The sequence below is a fragment of the Equus caballus genome, chromosome 3 (genome assembly GCF_041296265.1).
Source record: "Equus caballus isolate H_3958 breed thoroughbred chromosome 3, TB-T2T, whole genome shotgun sequence".
In the NCBI taxonomy this organism is placed as follows: Eukaryota; Metazoa; Chordata; class Mammalia; order Perissodactyla; family Equidae; genus Equus; species Equus caballus.
The window spans coordinates 77,496,822-77,517,626 of record NC_091686.1 but is presented as its reverse complement, the minus strand read 5'-3'; positions in this window follow the sequence as shown (position 1 = coordinate 77,517,626).

Genomic DNA, 20,805 nt, shown 5'->3' with positions numbered 1-20,805 from the left:
TAAATAATTCCTATTGTTCTCTGAATTTGAAGAGCATAGCCCCTAAATTGAGGGAATAAATAGAGATGATATAAATTCAACACTAATTTATATGATGTTATATTAGGAGGCATTTTTTTTTGGATTTCAATCATGGAAATTTTAAGACAAAAAGATTTCCGAGTTTAACAAAATGGCACACAATACTAAATGTGTGTTCTTATCATGATCTAAATTTGTGCTTCTTAATTGCTATGTGATTTTCAAAATTGACTTTCAGTCACATTTGTTTGTGCCAGAGAAGAAAATTCCTCTACTCCTTAGGTCCTCAGGTCTAAGAATTAAATTGATGTGAGACAGAATAACAGGAGCAAATCAAAGTTTAATAGCACGTGTGCACGAGAGAAACCCAGGAAAACTGAGTAACTTGCCAGAATGGCCAAAGCTGCCACCTTAAATACCATTTTTAGCTAAAGACAAAGGAGGATGTTGAGGGTAGTGGTTTGGGACTTCACAGTGGAGGAAGGCAACTCACATGGAGATGCAAATGCAAATGGGCCAACTATAGACAACGTGACCCAAGAGACACATTTTACCTTAGGTTACAGTTATCTTGTGGCATCAGCTCCTTCCTGGAACAGACCCTTCTATTATAAATTCTTTTAGGCAGTTAAGGGGAAGGTCAAAGTTCCTTTCAGTCTTTTATTCTTAAAAATAATCAAGGTAAAGAGGCATATTTTGGGGTGGCCAATTCTGATCCCCCACATTTGCATTTTGTAAAAATCAATTAAGCCACATAGGTCATTCTTCTGTTGTAGGGCACATAAACTCAAACTCCAGAGGAAATCTTGAATTCCTATATTGGAGTGATTTTAGATCTTGGGCTTTTGAGCAAGAACTGCAGAAAACATTTCTTTATACTTTATTAACATCAAAATAAACAGCTTTTGTAGGGGATAGTGTGTGTTTTTGGTCTTTTTAGAAATCTTGGTAACACCCTTTTCCAAAATTTAGGTACAAAATCTAGGTACTAGACCATATTAAACAGCAGTATGTTCAAATTGTGTATAAATTAAACATACTAAGATCAAATATAGAAAAAATGCAAATTGTCATGATAAGTTAACCAGATGTGAAAATTCTGAAGTGAAATTGTGCAATAGTGGGTACATTAAATACAAGATCTCAGAGTAAATGAGGCTGAGATTAACTATAGTAAACAGAATAATGGATTTAAATGTTGCCCTCCTTTAAATCTTTAACTTTTCTGTTAACTCCTACTTATGTATTCTTAAAAAACAAAAACAAAATACCAACAAACAAAAACCAAAACCCAAAAACAACCTGCAGGGAATACATCGCTTTAGTGAAAACCATCCTTCCTTAATCTTAACCTCTCAGAGAAAACTCTCTTTTCCTCTACTTCTTTACCTGATTTGCATTGAAAATTCATATTAAAAGAAGAAAAAAAAATTTACTATTAGAAAACTAAGAAAACTGGTAGAGAGTTTTGAAATATCAACATAAAATTATATTTGTTCTATCTAGCCAATCTTAACACCAAAAAAAAAAAAAAAAAACGCCAAAATCCTAATCATCAGTATGACCTACTCTTTCTTTTTCTGAGTCTGTCATTCCTAGTAGCTGCTAGGCTTGATTTCTTCCATTAATGAGATCTGTTCAAGAAGAGTGTAATTTTCCCAGTAACACTCTTGGAGAGCTTTTTGGCTCAACAATTCCATGCTTCAAAATCTCAGAGTTGTACTCCATGTGTACAAACAGGTACCACTGAGAAATTTCATTTCCAATCAGCTTTCCTACATTAGCATCTGTGGTCTCTGTTAAGGTACCGTCCAGAATGAAATAAAGGAAAATAAAGGAGAAACTGAAGTGAACACCCTTTTCCTTTCACTTTATCTGACCTCTCTTTCTGTTCAAAATAGATGAGAGAAAACATGATTATTTGGATGCTGCCTGCATTTCATTATCTTATGGGGTTTTTATTTTTTGCTTGCTTTATCTTTCCTTATCATTATGGAAGTTTCTCCATGGGTCTCTGAGTTACTGTTTTGCTAGTTAAATCCGTAAAAGCCTTTATTTGAAAAAAAGAATTGCATTGCAGTGTTGTCAATAATGAATGGTTATTGTAAGGAGGAGCTCAGAGAAAATAATTAAGAGGTGGAAATCTCTTAAGAACTTTTGCAAACCAATTGTAGATGTGATCTATTTATGTAAATGATGGGCTTACATTGTACAGCACCTTTCATCCAAATAGATTTCTAGGTACCTAACAACTGTGGCTGTTATACTCATGAATGCATAGTGTATTCTTTCCTTTCTCTGAAGCTGTTTCTTGATGAAATGTTGGATCTGCTTAATAAAGTTTGGTATGGAGTATTTAGGCAAGAAATATAAAGGAATGAACAATCCATTGGAGACAATAAAATTACATCAGAGTCGTTCCATGTGCACCTCTCTAAAACTTTGGGATCTGCAAAGCTGTAACTAGGTCCAGAGGACAAAAATAACTGCTTTCCTTCTGTTATATCTCCTGTCTTGTAACCATGATTTGACACACTTACCCACTACCACTACTTACCTTTTCTTTGCCTCATGCACAATTCTCTTCCTTCAACCTTTCTCAGTCAGAAGAATGAGAGCTTCCATCTGATGTGGTTATAACTTTCTCCTCATCAAACTGCAGTTATTTCTAGTTATCTTTTGGTCCTTATCTCTATATTTTATAAAATTGAGCTTTTCTATGTTTCCACTTTGGAACTCCATCTTCCGCATTAAGAACACCCTGTTCTCTTCCCTCATTCCTTTAGTGAAAAAATGAATTTCTCGAGTGTCAAGTATAGAAACTTATGTAGTTTGTGTATTCAAACCAAGGTGAATTTGTAATTAAAATAATTTCAAAATGCGTTCTTGCTGTGTGGACATGGATTAGTTGCAAATGAGATTGGGGGAATAAACTGAAAATATATGAAATATGTGTATTATTCAGAGGATGATTTGTTTAGGACAGTGGAAGACATCTTTAAGAAATAAGTGCTGCCTATCTAAAAAGAATATTAAGATAATAGAAGTTATTGAAATGTGCTCTGGAATAATGAGTAAATGAAGTGTGGAAGCTAATTGGATTATCAAAAATTGACCCCAGCAGAACTTTTGTATTGCCAGATAGAGAGTGCAGAGTTATACAGAGGCCCGGTTTGTGACTTTAAATATATTTCGATAGTAAGAAGGGTGTACCTTTAATTCTGAACTGGAACCTTCTATAAGGCAGAGTAATAAACAAAATTCTCTCAGGGCAGGTCCATGCCTATTTTATATCTTTCTGACTTTAAAAATTAATTGGCTCTTAAAGTGTGACCTTGGATATATCTCCCTACCAGAGTGGTTCAAAGGGATGATTTAAAGATAACTTCAGATTACAAAGGGCTTCACAAATTAATTAATACTTCCTTGCAATAGCCTTTCTGGGTAGAAAAATATTGTCCTCCTATAAATGGGGATTAAAATTGAGATGTAGTCAAAATAAATATGTTAACATAGAAAAGAATTCAGGACTAAGATTATATTAGGCTTGTGGCCTAATGGTAAAATCTCTTCTTCCCTATTAAAGGTAATAGCCTTCATAGTTATGGCATTCTTAGGGCATGTATATTTTGTATTACCATCATCATTAACAACATTATTATCGTCAACATTTTCATTGTTGTTACAACACTAGTCACATTAGCATTTCATACTGAAATGTCCTTAATAATGCTCTCCGGATACTGACAGGGTATGACAGATAGGCGACTTCTAAGCAGCTGCAGTTCTGGCTTTCTCTGTTCTGGTCTATGTGTGGGTTTAAACAAAATAACCAATAGCTGTTCTATAGATCAGAGAGAGAGGTGAGTTTTACTTGAGCCAGAGTGAGGATTATAACCCGGGAAGACAGTCTCCACAAAGGAAGAAAATGTTCAAGAGAAGCATGGTTTTCAGTACAGTCTTATACCTTTTTAGAACAAAGGCCATACATTAAACATGCTCAGGATACATATTCTTCAAAGTTTCAAAGAGGTGTTCAGTTGCAAATTAGCAGTTCCACGTGACACTGATGTCTAGAAAGGAACTAACAGGGCTAGGAGGGCGAGTATGCATTCTCATCTTAAGAGAGTGCATTCTTTACTTTAATGGTTAAAGCAGATGGACAGTGTATGTTTGATATGCCATAAGTCAGGCTCCTTTAGTCCAAGCCGAATCAGTTTTGACCAAGAATATTTACTCCATATAGCTCAATATGTGAAAATCTCTTGTCAGCGAAAACACAGTGAAAAGAGGCATGGAAGGCAAAAGGAACACTGGTCCTCTGAGATGTTTTTCAGAATTTGAGCTAGGGAAGCACTAAGTAAAATAGTTCCTGCTGGACTCTACACTTAATTTTCTTCTTTTTAAAATTTTTCTTAGCTTTAATTATGGATTTATTTTCTGATATTGTTTTGCATAAGTGATGTTAGGATTTTTCCTGAGTTCCAAGCACTATGTAAGACTAACTTATAGTGCTTTTAGTTAAAATCTGGTACAAAAAGATGCTTTTATATGAAAGCCTACTGAATAATTTTGTGGTTTTAGCTTTTCCTTTTCTCTTCAGTTTTTTGAACTATAAGGTTCAAGTAATTTGAAAGGGGACCTTTTGCTTATTCTAACTTTAAGAATTTTGCGTAGTCTTACTAGGAAGAATTAGGACAACTGATTTACTTGGTTTGCTTGTTTATTATAGAGACAGTCCTGAAAAGGACAATGTTTATTTTCCAAACAGTTGTTACAATATTAACCGAAACTTGTGATGCTGGAACAGTGAAGATTAAAGAAATCCTCCAACTCTTTTCTGTTCCTGAAAAGGCTTTACCGCAAAGCACTCTCCCTCCCCACATCACTTGGATAAGACTCATGGATGCCCTTGTTTATGAATGACAAGGCCAGACATAGACCCTCCAAATTCCCATTTTTTGCCTTCTATATGATTAACTGAATTGTTTGTCCCAATGATCAATCACAACAAAATGCCTATTAATCAAACTTTGGTTAAGTTTCTCTCCTTCCCCCATGCCCTCTAAACATTGACATACCCTCAGCCTGAACCAGCATCCAACCTTCCTTAACAACCTCTCCCAAGCTGTTCTTGAGGCCGTAGGATAAAACATTTTCAGATCCACTCTTTACTATCCTTTCATCTCACTTCCCCACCCATTTTAGTCTATTTACTCCTTATGAAAGAAAAACTCTTTTCTGCCTGACCTTTAAGACACTTGCATATCTCATGGTCAGAGCTTTCTCCCTATAGAAATAGTCCCCTCGTTTCCTTAAAATAGTCCCTTTCTCTCTCTTGCAATTGTTACCAAATCAGGTTAGCTTGCCCACAGCATGGTATGTCAGTCATCAAGATGACAAGTTTGCAGCAGAGAAAGGGTTTGTTCACACGGCAGCCAAGTGAGGAGATAGGAGAATAAGTCTCAAGTCTCCTTCCCCAAAAATGGGGATCAGGGATATTTATGGGACCAAAGGGCAGGGTGGTCTGAAGTGTATGAGTAGATGATTGGAGGTAAGGAGAAATGAGGTAATTAATGATCTGCAGAAGTGAGGTCAAGCTTCACGTCTCTTCATCAGATGCATGTTCACAAAGTGATGGCATTAGCATGCTCTGAGGGTGGAGTTTTTGGTCCTCTGATGTCAAAGGGTCACCTATCGGGCATACGTGCAGGCCCAGTTGATGAGTCAGTAGTCTTAACTGGCCTGAACTGGACAAGGAGTTGACTCTCAGTTCTTGAAAAACTTAAGCACCTGCTACCATGGTGACCCCAGTGTCAGAGATGTCATCTATATCGTGAGCTTTAGTAGTGCATTATCTAACTGCTTTTGCAGATAGACAACTACCTGAGTATAGTTAAAGCAAGTTGGCCCCTGGTTTCACAATAATTTTTTCTAATAAAGTCTTTCCTTACCAGTTTCCAGAGTTGTCTTTACTTGACATCTGTCGATATTTGTTAGTTAATGATAGCATTATATTCAGCTTATCCTTTAAATATGATAGATTAAATAAGATAATTACAGTAAATTACTATCAAAAGAATTAACATGTAAATTAGTGTGCCAAGTATCAATGCATTGTCTTTCAGCTTCAAATATACCTTTGTTTACCTTGCTGTGACACTGGAGGTGGGCCCTGTAAACTCCTTTGCCAGCTGGCAGAATGTTAAGCTTCAGTAGAGCGTATTGGAGTGACCCTGCAAGGTGATAGTAATAGGATGACATACTTTCTCCGGGTTCAAGGTTTCCATTTTTATTGTTGAGTCTGGGACTTCAGGGGCCTGTGCAGACAAGCTCCAGCTGTGCCCTCAGGTCATATTCTCCCCACCAGCAGCACCTCTGAAGGCTGCAGTCTGCCCACACTCTGACAGCTGGTTGCTTCTACAAACTATTATCAGCCAAGCCCTCTGACAAGTTTCTTCACCACTGGCAGTCAGTGTGTCCCTGTGGCAGCCACGCTCTCTTTGCAGAAGTCTGAATCTCAGCATTGGCTGGGCAGTGGTCTCTCCTGGCTCTTAGTTCCTTTATCATTTTTATTCCTCAGCCTAGAGATAGTACTTGCCCTTTCATATGCACTGCTTCTAGATTCCTTAAAGTCCATTTTTATTACACTTTATTACTTTTAGTTAACTACTTTTTACTGATATTAACAATTCTTTATATTGATATTCTCTTTTCAAATAACCAGTGTACTTTCTGTCTTCTATCTGCCTTGACCGACACAATGAGTGAATAATAAAATATTCTACAAGTATTCTTGGCCTCATTTTTCAATCCTAGTGGAATCTCGTCATAACCATTCCTCCAATCTTATCCATCTCAGTAAAACATACCCACTTAATAAATCATACCCAACTGTTTAGTCCAGAAATCTGGGAGTCATCCTTGACACTTCCCTTTTCTCTCTCCCAATATTCAGTTCACTGTCAAATCCTATAGAGTCTACATCCAAACGTATCCCAAACTGTATACTTTTCCCACTTCTACTCCACCATTCACCATTATTAATAGGTTCTTAAGTGGTTCGACTTCTGGTACTATTTCTCAATCAGCTTACACAATGCATGCAGACTGATCTTTTAGAATACAAATTAGATCATATTATTTACCCTGATTAAAATATTTTAATAGTTTACCCTTGCACTTAGGATAAAATTAGAATTCACTAATATAGCCTATAGGCTAATATCATGATCTGGCTACTGACTACTTCTTCCTTCATATTATATGTATACAGCCCTGTCCTGTTTCTCTTTTTTTATATAAAAAAATAACATTTTTAATTTCAGGGAAAATCATAGTGTTATGTTTCAGAGGCATTTAAATTGTCACTGAAATTCGTCAGTTTGTTTCCAACAATACACATAATTCAACCTAAGTGACAACAGTGGACAGCTCGGTCATATGCTGACAGCGACAACTACAAGGTGACTGCTGCTTGGGTTTCAGACATTGTAAGACGTCATTGATTGTAGGACAAAATAGAATGGTGATGTACAATGAAATGTGAAAAAATTGCGTTTTAAAACTGATGAAATACTATACATAATTGTTTGTGTTATCATTTATTTAACGTCTGCCTCTTGACTAGACTGAAAACCATGTGGCTTTTGTGGATTTTTAGCACCTAATGCACTTTTGGGCATTCAGGATGTGTTCCATAAATATCAGCTAAATAAATAAACACATTCAACATTCCTAACTACTTAGAGATAAGATTCAAGATAATTTTTTTCCAAGGGAGAGAAAACGGTGGCTGTTTTTAGCCAGCACGGCCATCCGCACCTTTGTGGCTGACCTTGAACAAGAGGCAACCTGGTTGGTACTGCAGAGGCAGCGATTAGAGAACCAAGAAAGGAGCCAGTCTTTTAGTCTCACTGACGCTTACCTCAAAGGGAGCTGTATACAGGCTTTGGATGTGCTGGTTGTTGAGAGAACTTTCCCTCTCTGTATTTTCTCCACAAAGCCTACAGGCTGTGACTTTAAACCTCAGAGGCAAACTATATGTCACATGGACTACAGAGTGTTAGAGCATGAGGTTTCTGCCTTATAAGTTTAGTGTTGAGCATTAGCTGGTATTTTGATTCAATAGCCAAAATCATTATTCAGCTTTATCTTTTATTAGCTGAATATAGGATGAAAGAAAAAACATTGTAGAGTATATAACTTACTTAATAGCCTGTCCGTTAGTTGGAGGGTCACCCCAACCTCTCTTCTAACACATGGTTTCAAATCTTGTCTGATTTATTAATTATATAAGCCCTGATCACAGATCCTGACTTCAGGAGCTAGTGGCATATTCAACCACAGAAGAGTGGTGAATATTTATTGATGAACAGATAAACAGAAAAGGGGGCTCTATTTCAGTGGTAGTATTACTTCTTTTTGAGAGGGATAGAAGCAACTTTAAATGAGATTACCATACATCCCAAGGTCAAAGTTAGTAAAGAAAGCTTATATGTGGGGTGCTCTATTGTGTAGAACATGTTGGCATCAAAAGAGTATGATAACTTGGAACATCAAACAAATTTCAAGATGTTAGATGAATGAAACTCAGGAAATATTTTAACTCTAGAAATAGCAGCAAGCAAATAGGGAAGTATCAAGGAATATAGGAGGGACATACTTAAAAGGAGTCAAGGTCATCGAAGCCAAATTAGATCTATATTACAGTATAAAAATATAGATTTGCTTATTCATTTAAAAAACACTTTCTTGAGGGGAGTGATGTCAGCATCATGGTGGAGTGAACTTCCCTAGTAATCTCTCCCCTCCAATGTACAACAAAAAGGACATTCATACTGTAACAGAGGACATCCAAACACAGCATTAAAAATGTCAGAGAGACCCACGTAGCCATATGACGGAAGGTAGAGAGGCTGGAGCCCCCTTTGGAGGAGGTGGAACAGGGTAAGAGAAAACTTCACTACCTCTCCTAAAGACTGCAATTTGCAACTGTATGAGGCCTTCAAGAGGTAAGGAATGGGGGAGGGGACGGTCCTTCGTGGGAATGTCAAGGTCCCCAGTGGGCCCTTGCAGCCTAGAGGGAAGTCCTCTATTGGGGCCAAGCTTTCATGGGGGGTGAAATTATCAAGCCAACACACCGGGAGAGGAGATAGCAAGAGCAGAGAAAGAAAAACCTGAGAGCACACAGGACAAAGCACTCCTACCCTGACCCACCCAGCCACTGTCCAGGACCTGGGATCTCAGTTGAAGGCAGAGGGCTCAGAATATGCTGCTCTTGACCCCCACCCAGTGGTGATAGGCAGTAACTGTGACCAAATAACATCAGGATGTGAAAAAATAGAGCCACTCCCTCTGGCAATATCAAACATTTTATTAGATCTCCAGACCAGAGAGAAAATGACAAGTACCCAGAAATAAGGTACCAAGTACCCTGAGGATGCAGAAATAAGTTATCTAAATGACAAAACATTCAAAACAGCTGTTATCAAAAAGCTCAACAAGATACAAGAGAATGTAGAGAAACAATTCAACATGTTCAGGAGCTACTTCACAAAAGAGATTGAAACTACAAAGAAGAATCAATCAGAAATATTAGAGATGAAAGACACAATGGAAGAAATAAAACAAAATATGGATTCCCTGAATGCTCACATGAACATCATAGAGGAATGAATAAGCATAATCAAGGATAGACATGTTGAAATGCTCCAGATAGAGGAAGAGGAGGAGAGAGAACTAAGACAAAAAGAAATGAAGAAAGTCTCTGAGAAATAGCTGACTCAATTAGGAAATGCAACATAAGAATTATAGGTATTCAAGAAGGAGAAGAGAAAGAGAATGGAGTAGAAAGCTTGTTCAAAGAAATTATAGCAGAGAACTTCCCAAACCTAGGGAAGGAGAAGGAAATCCATCTAGAAGAGGCTATCAGATCTCCTAAATATGTCGATGTAAAAAGACCTACTGCAAGGCATATAGTAGTGAAACTGGCAAAAAGGAATGACAAAGAAAAATACTAAGGGCAGCAAGGCAGAAGAAAACAACCTACAAAGGAACCCCTGTCAGGCTTTCAGTGGATTTCTCTGCAGAAACCTTACAGGCGAGGAGAGACTGGAATGAAATATTCAAATCTTTGAAGGACGAAAACTTTCAGCCAAGAATACTCTATCCAGTGAAAATATCCTTCGGATATGATGGAGGGATAAAAACTTTCCCAGATAAACATAAGCTAAGGGAGTTCATAACCATGAAACCCTCCCTTCAAGAAATCCTCAAGAAGGCACTCATACCTGAAAAAAAAAAAAAAAGGGAGAAAGGGGTTACAAAGCACAGAGTACAGAGATAAATAGGTAGACAGAATCAGAGCAGGATAACAAATACTCAAGTATAGCATTAAAGACAAAGGGAAGGAAAACACCAAAAATAAAGATAATCATGTCATTTTAACCACAAATTCATACGACAAAATGGAATAAGATGTGAGGAAAATAGCTTAGGTGGGGAAGAGGAAAGGGATTGAATCGGTTTAGTCTAAGGAAATGAGAGACCATCAGAAGAGGGACTATCTCACCCATGAGATGTTGAATAAACCTCATGGTAACCACTAAACAAAAAAAGCAGAACAGAGACACAAATAAAAAATAAGGAGAAACAAAGAAACATAGCATAAAAAACTACTTAACTCGACTGGTAGACCAAAATACACAGGACAAGAAACAAAGGAAATGAGGGAGAACTGGAAAATGAGTGATAATATGGCAACATTAAGCCCTCATATATCGATAGTCACCCTAAAAATAAATGGATTGAATTCTCCAATAAAAAGACACAGAGTGGTAAGATGGATTAAAGAACAAGACCCAACAATGTGTGCCTCCAGGAAACACATCTCAGCTCCAATGACAAACACAGGTTCAGAATGAAGGGATGGAAGATGACACTCCAAGCTAATGGCAAAGAAAAGAAAGCAGGTGTTGCCATACTTATATCTGACAAAGTAGACTTCAAGATAAGACAGATAAAGAGAGACAAAGAGGGGCAAATGATCAAAGGGACATTCCATCAAGAAGAAATAACACTTGTAAATATCTATGCACCCAACACAGAAGCAGCAAAGTACCTAAAGCAACTATTAACAAATCTAAGAGAAGATATTAATAATAACACAATAATAGTAGGGGACCTCAACACTCCACTCACATCAATGGATAGATCATCCAGACAGAAAATCAACAAGGAAATAGTGGAATTAAATGAAAAGCTAGACAAGTTGGATTTAATAGACATATATAGAACACTCCATCCAAAAACAGCAGAATGCACTTTCTTCTCAAGTGCACATGGAACATTCTCAAAGATAGACCATATGTTGGGAAATGAGGCAAGCTTCAATAAATTTAAGAAGATTGAAATAATAACAAGCATCTTTTTGAATCACAATGCTGTAAAGCTAGAAATTAATTACAAGAAAAAAGCTGAGAAAGGGAAAATGACGTGGACACTAAACAACATGCTATTGAGCAAGCAATGGATCATTGAGGAAATTGGGGGAGAAATCAAAAAGTATCTGGAGGCAAATGAAAATGGAAACATACCATACCAACTAAATATGGGATGCAGCAAAAGCCAGATTAAGAGGGAAATTCATCACAATACAGGCTCACCTTAACAAACAAGAAAAATCCAAAATAAGCAATCTCAAACTACACCTAATTGAATGGTAAAAGGAAGAACAAACAAAGCCCAAAGTCAGCAGAAGGAAAGAAATAATAGAAATCAGAGCAGAAATAAATGCTATTGAAACAAAAAAGAAAGTAGAAAGGATCAATGAAACAAAGAACTGGTTCTTTGAGAAGATAAATAAAATTGACAAACTCTTAGCCAGACTTACAAAGAAAAAAAGAGAGAAAGCTCAGATAAACAAAATTAAAAATGAAAGAGGAGAAATAACAGCAGATACCACAGAAATACAACAGATTATAAGAGAATACTACAAAAAACTACATGCCAATGAGTTGGACAATCTATAGGAAATGCATAAATTCTTCGACTCTTACAACCTCCCAAAGCTGAATCAAGAAGAAATAGAGAACTTGAATAGACCAATCAAAAGTAAAGAGATTGAAACAGTAATCAAAAGCATCCCAAAGAATAAAAGCCCAGGACCAGATGGCTTCCCTGGGGAGTTCTACCAAACTTTCAGAGAGGATTCAATACCTATCCTTCTCAAGCTATTCTGAAAAATTAGGGAAGATGGAACACTTCCTAACACGTTCTGTGAGGCCAACATCACTCTTATACCAAAGTCTGACAAGGACAACATAAAAAAGGAAAACTACAGGCCAATATTGCTGATGAACATAGATGCAAAAATCCTTAGCAAAATATTGAACTTGAATACATCAAAAAGATCATACATCATGATCAAGTGAGATATATACCAGGGATGCAGGGATGGTTCAACATCCTCAAATCAATCAATGTGATACACCACATTAACAAAATGAGGAATAAAAACCACACAATCATCTCAATAGATGCAGAGCAAGCATTTGACAAGATCCAACAGCCATTTATGATAAAAACACTTAACAAAATGGGGATAGAAGAAAATTACCTCAACATAATAAAGGCCATATATGACATACCCACAGCCAACATCATACTCAATGGGGAAAAACTGAACACCATCCTTCTGAGAACAGGGGCAAGACAAGGATGCCCACTATCACCACTCTTATTCAACATAATACTGGGGGTTTTGGCCAGAGCAATAAGACAAGAGAAAGGAATAAAAGGAATCCAAACAGGGGGTGAAGAAGTGAAACTCTCACTGTTTGCAGATGACATGATCTTATACATAGAAAACCCTAAAGAATCTATCCAAAAACTATTAGAAATAATTAACAAGTACAGTAAAGTTGTGGGGTAAAAAATCAACTTACAAAAATCAGTTGCATTTCTGTACTCTAATAACGAACTTACAGAAAGAGAACTCAAGAATACAATTCCATTTACAATCGAAACAAAAAGAATAAAGAACCCAGGAATAAATTTAACTAAGGAGATGAAGGACTTATACAAAGAAAACTATAAGACATTATTGAAAGAAATAGATGACGACATAAAGAGATGGAAAGAGATTCCATGCACATGCACTGGAAGAATAAACATAGTTAAAATATCCATACTATCCAAAGCAATCTACAGATTCAATGCAATCCCAATCAGAATCCCAACATCATTCTTCATGGAAATAGAACAAAGAATCCTAAAATTCATATGGGTCATCGAAGACCCCAAATTGCTAATGCAATACTAAGAAAAAAGAACAAAGCTGGAGGCATCACAATCCCTGACTTCAAAATGCACTACAAAGCTGCAGTTATCAAAACAGTATGGGACTGGCACACAGATCAATGGAAGAGAACTGAAAGCTCAGAAATAAAACCACACATCTATGGGCGGTTGATCTTCAACAAAATTGCCAAGAACATACAATGGAGAAAAGACATTCTCTTGAATAAATGGTGTTGGGAAAATTGGACAGCCACATGCAAAAGAATGAAAGTAGACCACTATCTCATGCCATACACAAAAATCAACTCAAAATGGATCAAAGACTTGAAGATAAGTCCTGAAACCATAAAACTCCTGGAAGATAATATAGGTAGTACACTCTCTGACATCGAACTTAAAAGGATCTTTTTGAATATCATGTCTTCTCAGACAAGGGAAACAAAAGAAAAAATAAACAAGTGTGAGTTCATCAGACTAAAGAGCTTCAGCAAGGCAAAATAACTAACATCAAAACAAAAAGACAACCCACCAACTGGGAGAAAATATTTGCAAATCTTATATCTGATGAGAGGTTAATCTCTATAATATATAAGGAAATCACACAACTGAAAAAGAAAAAAACAAAGAGTCCGATCAACAAATGGGCAGAGGATATGAACAGACGTTTTTCCAAAGAAGATATACAGATGGTCTAGAAACACACGAAAAGATGTTTAACATCACTAATCATCAGGGAAATGCAAATTAAAACTACACTAAGATATCACTTATGCCTGTTAAAATGGCTGTAATCACTAAGACAAAAAATAACAAATGTTGGAGGAGGTGTGGACCAAAGTTAACCCTCATACACTGCTGGTAAGAATGCAAACTGGTGCAGCCACTATGGAAAACTATGGCGATTCCTCAAAAAACTAAAAATAGACCTACCATATGACCCAGCTATCCTACTTGGGTATCTACCCAAACAACTTGAAATCAACAATCCAAAGTAACATATGTACCCCATGTTCATTGCAGCACTACTGATGATAGGTAAGACACGGAAACAATCCAAGTGCCCATATACTGATAATTGGATAATGAAGATGTGGTACATATATACAATGGAATACTACTCAGCCATAAAAAAAGACAAAATCATCGAATTTGCAAGAACATGGATGGACCTGGAAGGAATTATGCTAAGCAAAATAAGCCAGACTGAGAAAGACAAATACCAGATGATTTCACTCATATGTGGAATATAAACAAACACATGGATAAAGACAACAGTTCAGTGGTTACCAGGGGAAGGGGGGATGGTGGGTGGGCACAGGGGGTGAAGGGGAGCACTCATGTGGTGACAGACAAGAAATAACGTACAGCTGAAATTTCACAATGATGTAAACTATTATGAACTCAAATAAAAAAAAAAACCTTTCTTAAGCACTTGCAATACTATACAGAAAAAAACAAAACAAAAATCCCTGCCCTCTGTAGAGCTCATGTTCTAGCAGATATATTGAGAAACTGCTGCTTTTAAAATGTATTATGGGGCAGCAATATGTGAGTTATTACTATGTTGACTGGAGTCAGAGAAACCTAAATGAAAAGCAGAGGCATGGCCTCGTGGAGTAAACGGGAGTGATGCCCCAGAGAAAGGCTGGATCCAAGAAGTACTGAGAGGTTCCTTGTTAAACTTCAGACACAAAGTCAATAATCAAAGCACTTGGGCTAATCATTCATTGAGGAATGGGACACGTTAACGTGGTAAGAAAAAAATGAGATAGATTTGAAAGGAGCCTGAGAAGATAACCTTGACATATCTTATCATTTTAAGATTAGTTTCAACGTGACATAAATCCATAGATAGCACACCAAGGAAATGTGTATAGTTAGGACTCTAAGGAAAAGCATGGGGAACGTGAAACATTCTAAAGGCAAACCAGACAGGACAATAACAAATGGAGTTTAAACCTGGGTTAGTTGAGCATTCAATACTAACACTAATTTAAAAAAAAAATTAACATTTGATCCAAAAGCAAAGAAAAAAAAGAAAAGAAAGTATACTTAGGAGAGAAGAAAAGGGACAAGTTAAGAAGATTAACAGAGGAAAACAGAACACTAGGGAATATTCCATTAAAGCAGAAAAAAAATTGGCAAAGCAAAATGTTTCTGCTACTGTTGAAGGACTAGAGGTTTCTCAAGAATGGAAAATGTAAAAGTTATCAAAAGGACAATTTTTGAGGTAGTTTCATGGCCCTTTTCAGAATTTGGAGGCGTATGTTTCAGAAGGATTAGTTGTACTACTGATTTAAGATTCTGCTTAGCATAATTTTCCAGCTAAGAAAAAAATATAGTGAGGAGAAACTTTCTTCTTCAGTAGGCAGGTTCACAGGGCTAAGCTACTGGGAGAGCAAGAAGCCATGGTAAGTGGCTTCAAACGCCTGATGGGAAGCAGGGAATTTACCCGGGCACAGTGGGCACGGGAGCTTCCACATTTTACATGAAAATGAGTCATCACAAATGTCACTTTCCAGGAGAGGAGGCAGAAAGAATCGACTAATCCTACCCCACCTTCCTTCCCCACCTCCTGAGATAGGGTAAATGTGGTGACCTGATTATCCACTTGTTCTGTCCATTGATATTAAATTTACAGGTTGTGAGCCCCATCAGTCTACACAGATTAATTGGCAACATTAGTATGGAGTATGGATAACACTAGAAACGTAACATCACTTATGGACACTTGGGAATTTCTTGTGTTCTTTAAATTTTGTGGGTGAATGACAGGTATTGAAATGACAAGACATGTCCTAGTAATTGTTAGAAATTCTTTATATACAAAATCCAGACATATGATAACGATAATAATTTTGTTGATCATTCTTAGCATGTGCCAGGCACTGTCGCTTTAAGGTTTTTGTTTATAATTTAAAATATAAATAGATTTAGGGTTCAACTCATTCAACTTTAAAGCCTAAAGTGCTTTTTTCATTCCTGGGAAAACCAATTGAGAGAATAATTACCTGAGATTCCATGAGACCCCTTTGGCTGAGAGTAAGCAAAGTAAAAAATTGAGTATGGTAATGGTAGGCTTTATTTCTCGAGATTTTAGCAATTTTCAAGTGTAATTAAATTTTGGACTTTAGTTTCTTCCTGGACTTTGATAAAGGGGAGAGGAATTAATAGCATTGAAATGTCATACATTTAAATATTTGTGTTCTTTGACATGTATTTCTGCCGTCATTGAGCCGATTACCAAATTTCTAGTAAGCTATATCAGTCCTTGTGACAAGATACAATATTTAGGATGGGAATTATTCTAAGAAGTAATTTTATTTTACTTTAGTTTATTTGCCTGTGGGGGTAGTGTGACCTTGAAATTAACTTTGCTTAATATTTTGACTTAATCTAACATTTTCTTGAGGCAAAAGCTAAACCCACATCCAGTGGTCCCAGGATGATATTCAAAATCTGTATTTGGTATAGTGCAATTATATTAGGGAGTGGGAGTAGGGCTAGCCTGAGAGAATGATGGTCTTCTCAACCCAGGGGCACAGCCACATCCCTGTTTTTAATTATAAAGGGTTAATTATTAAACCCATAGGTTAAGAGAATAAAATCTGGAGAGTGATAGAGTGCAACTTATCTCCTTATCAATCTATTTTCTGGAGGAAATCATTTGTTCCAGTCTCTGAGAGAGAACAGTATTGTGAAGTTAACTTTGCTTCTCTTCCAGCCTCCTCTTTCCCTTGCTAATTGCCCAGAGCAATTGAAGAGAAAACAAATTGATCAACATGATAATTACTGTTGAGAATTGAGCCTTAGTTACTAGTGTTCGAAGCACTGGAAATTTTGGTGTATCATGTTTCGGTTTTTGTAAATTTTTATGAATCTCTACTTACTCTATTTTTAGATTTCCTTCAATTTTGTACTTTAATCAGTTTTAAATCAATTATACGTATGTATCACTAATTGTAACGTAAAAAACTTGGGCCCTTTTTAATACTAAACCGTAGGACATTACGCGGAAAACCCAAAGTATCTAACTCTAGTGTACTGAGTGGAGCAACTTGAACAACAGTATCTTGAGTGGAACATTTTAAAGGTTTCACAACTGATGAATACTTAAGTAAAATGTGATAGCGTACTCAAAACAAATACAACTTACTTAAACATAGAATAGGATTTGGAAATATAAACATCAAAGTTTTATTACTGGTGGTATCTGAATACGTGACAATATCTGGATGCGTGTGATTTTCCTATGACTTTTTTCACTTATTAATATCTTAATTATTCTATACTAAGTATTGCATTTGCAATAAATAAAACTGAGAATTAATTGAAAAATAAAATTTGCTATATAAGGAAAATAAGTAGGTTTGGGAGATCTTGGTGATGAATATTTAAAAATTATAATTCATTATAAACCAATGATTCTCCTTCCGCTGGTTTGGCTGAGTTTTAATTTTATGCTTAGGTGTGGAAAACATTTAGTTTGTTCCAATTAATTCCTTCTTGTTGGACATTTAATTTTACTCCCCAATTAAATCCTTATTATTGGATATTGAAGTTGTGCCAAATTATTTTCAGTTAACTCACTGGGCAATTGCAATGTGTAACTCTTTAACTGAAACTAAAAATTTTAAATGAATTAGAATATAATTAAATATAGCTCAAAAATCTATGTATAGTTAACTCTGTAGAATGTAATTTTATCTTTTTGTTATTTTGATTCCATTTTAGGAACTTATGTCTCAGGCTCATCAATAATAAATATTAATTATAGTAATAATCATTTTAATATATGTCACCAAATCAATTGGCCATTCCTAAGAACACTTGACATTTCTCTAGCCTCTAATACCGTTGAAATCTTGTAACTGTCTCCGTCACTCTAATCTAGTCCTACAATATTGTGCTTATTCTTCAATACCTTTGCTATATCTTAATTTTTATTTCCTTCTGCCATATGCACCACTTATATTTATTCTTTCTCCTTATTTCTCCCCTTTCTCTCTTGTTCTACTTGCTGTTTCCTTCTTTACTTTCTTTCTTTCTCCTTATCTTCTACTCTTCCATTTTTACTATTTCTTCTTTTTTTCCTGATTATCTTTTTTTCTTTTTTATTTTCTGCTCTTATTATTCTCTCCCTTTCTTCTGCTCCTACTTTTGTTCTTTTCTCTTCTGTATTTTGTTGCGAAAGATTAGCCCTGAGCTAACATCTGCTGCCAATCATCCTCTTTTTTTGCTGAGGAAGACTGACCCTGAGCTAACATCTGTGCCCATCTTCCTCTACTTTCTATGTGGGATGGCTTTCACAGCATGGCTTTTGCCAAGCAGTGCCATGTCCACACCCAGGGTCTAAACTGGCGAACCCCGCGCCCCCGAAGCGGAATGTGCGCACTTAACTGCTGCGCCACCAGGCTGGCCCTTTTTCTCTTCTTAATGAAGGCAATGCTTTCATTCTTACTCTTCATTATTTTGAATTTCCTCTACACCAGTGAATTTCAAAGTGTGGTCCAAGGGTATCTGGGGGTCTCCCTTCTCTATCTACATATTTGTGTGAGATGAGATTTTTTGCATGTACTTCAGCCAAAACAACATATCATAACAGATTTAATGCCCACCAGATGTCCATCCTAATTCCTGAAACCTGTGAATGTTTTACTGTAAGTGGATAAAAGACTTGTAGATGTCATTAAGTTAAGGGCTTTGGGATGGGGAGATTATTCATGTGGCCCCAATGCGGTCCCTAGTATCCTTATAAAAGCGAGGCAGTAGGGTCAGAGTCAAGGAAGATGTGAGGATGGAATCAGAAGCCAGAGTGATTTGGTCTAGAGCCAAGGAATGTGGGGCATTTCTAGAAGTGGGAAGAGGTAAGGAATATGTTCTCTCCTATAGCCTCCAGAAAGAACACAACCTTTGAAGTGCTTCAGAAGACTCATTTCAGACTTCTGACCACCAGAACTGTAAGATAATTTTTTTTAATTTTTTTAAAATTTTTTCCTTTTTCTCCCCAAAGTCCCCCGGTACATAGTTGTGTATTCTTCGTTGTGGGTTCTTCTAGTTGTGGCATGTGGGACACTGCCTCAGCGTGGTCTGATGAGCAGTGCCATGTCCGCGCCCAGGATTTGAACTAACGAAACACTGGGCCGCCTGCAGTGGAGCGCGCGAACTTAACCACTCGGCCACGGGGCCAGCCCCTAATTTTTTATTTTTTTAAGCCACTAAATTTGTGGTACTTTGTTACAATAGCAATAAGAAACTAATACAGGATCTGTGTCAGGATCTCTGTGTCAGACTGGTGGTTGAGAAACCTTAAAGATTGTAGGTTCCCACCCTCAGAGAGTAAGATATTTTCAGATCTGGAAGGGGAAATTGGAAATTATTTTTGAGAGTTCCACGTTTGACTCGAAATCAGAAAGGTTTAAGAACTTCTGGCCGGGACTGGGCTGGTGGCGCAATGGTTAAGTTTGCACGTTCTGCTTTGGTGGCTCAGGGTTCACCGGTTCAGATCCTGGCTGTGGACATGGCACTGCATGACAAGCCATGCTGTAGCAGGTGTCCCACATATAAAGTAGAGGAAGATGGGCATGAATGTTAGCTCAGGGTGAGCCTTCCTCAGCAAAAAAGAGGAGGATTGGCAGTAGTTAGCTCAGGGCTAATCCTCCTCAAAACAAACAAACAAACAAAAAAACTACAAAAAAAAGAACCACAGGCCAAGAGCACGGATGGGAATTTAAAGGGTAGGTACATTCTGACTGTTTAGAGAGAGGCAGATTGGATCTGTGGCAGTTGCAAATTGAAAATATCACTAAATAATTATTTGTAATCCATATGATAATTGTTTTTAAAATCCGCTCTAGGACAGATGCTTTAGGAAATTTTTTGGACTTAATAATCTGTATTGAAATTGAGCAGCCATTGCTGTAGTAATTGCCCAGCTTGATATGTGGGAAAAATATGTAGGGTAGGAAGAAATTTTCCTCTACCTTTCTAGGTTCTTCTGTCTGGTCTAAGAATTAAATTGACGTGAGACAGAATAATAGGAGAAAGTCAAACAAACTTTAATAACACGTATAAATGGAGAAACCCAGGAAAACCAAGTAATTCCCAAAGTCACCACCTTAAATACCATCATGTTCAGCTAAAAACAAAAGAGGATGCTGGGGATAGTGGTTTGGGACTTCAAAGGAGAGGTAGGCAATTCACATGGAGATGGCAAAGCAAATATTTGTTAAACAAATGTTTGCCGTGGATTGCACAGACAATGTGATGTGGAGAGGACTTCCGTCAAATGCCTTTGCTGTGTTCCTCTCTGTTTACCACATCTATTTCATATTATACTATACTTAGCTGTGGTAATGTCTCCTTCCTGAAACAGGTCTTCTATATTAAATTCTTTTAGGCAGTTGGGAGGAAATTTAAAGTTTATTCCCAACTTTTTTATTCTTAAAAATAATCAAACTAAAGAAACACATTTTGGGGTAG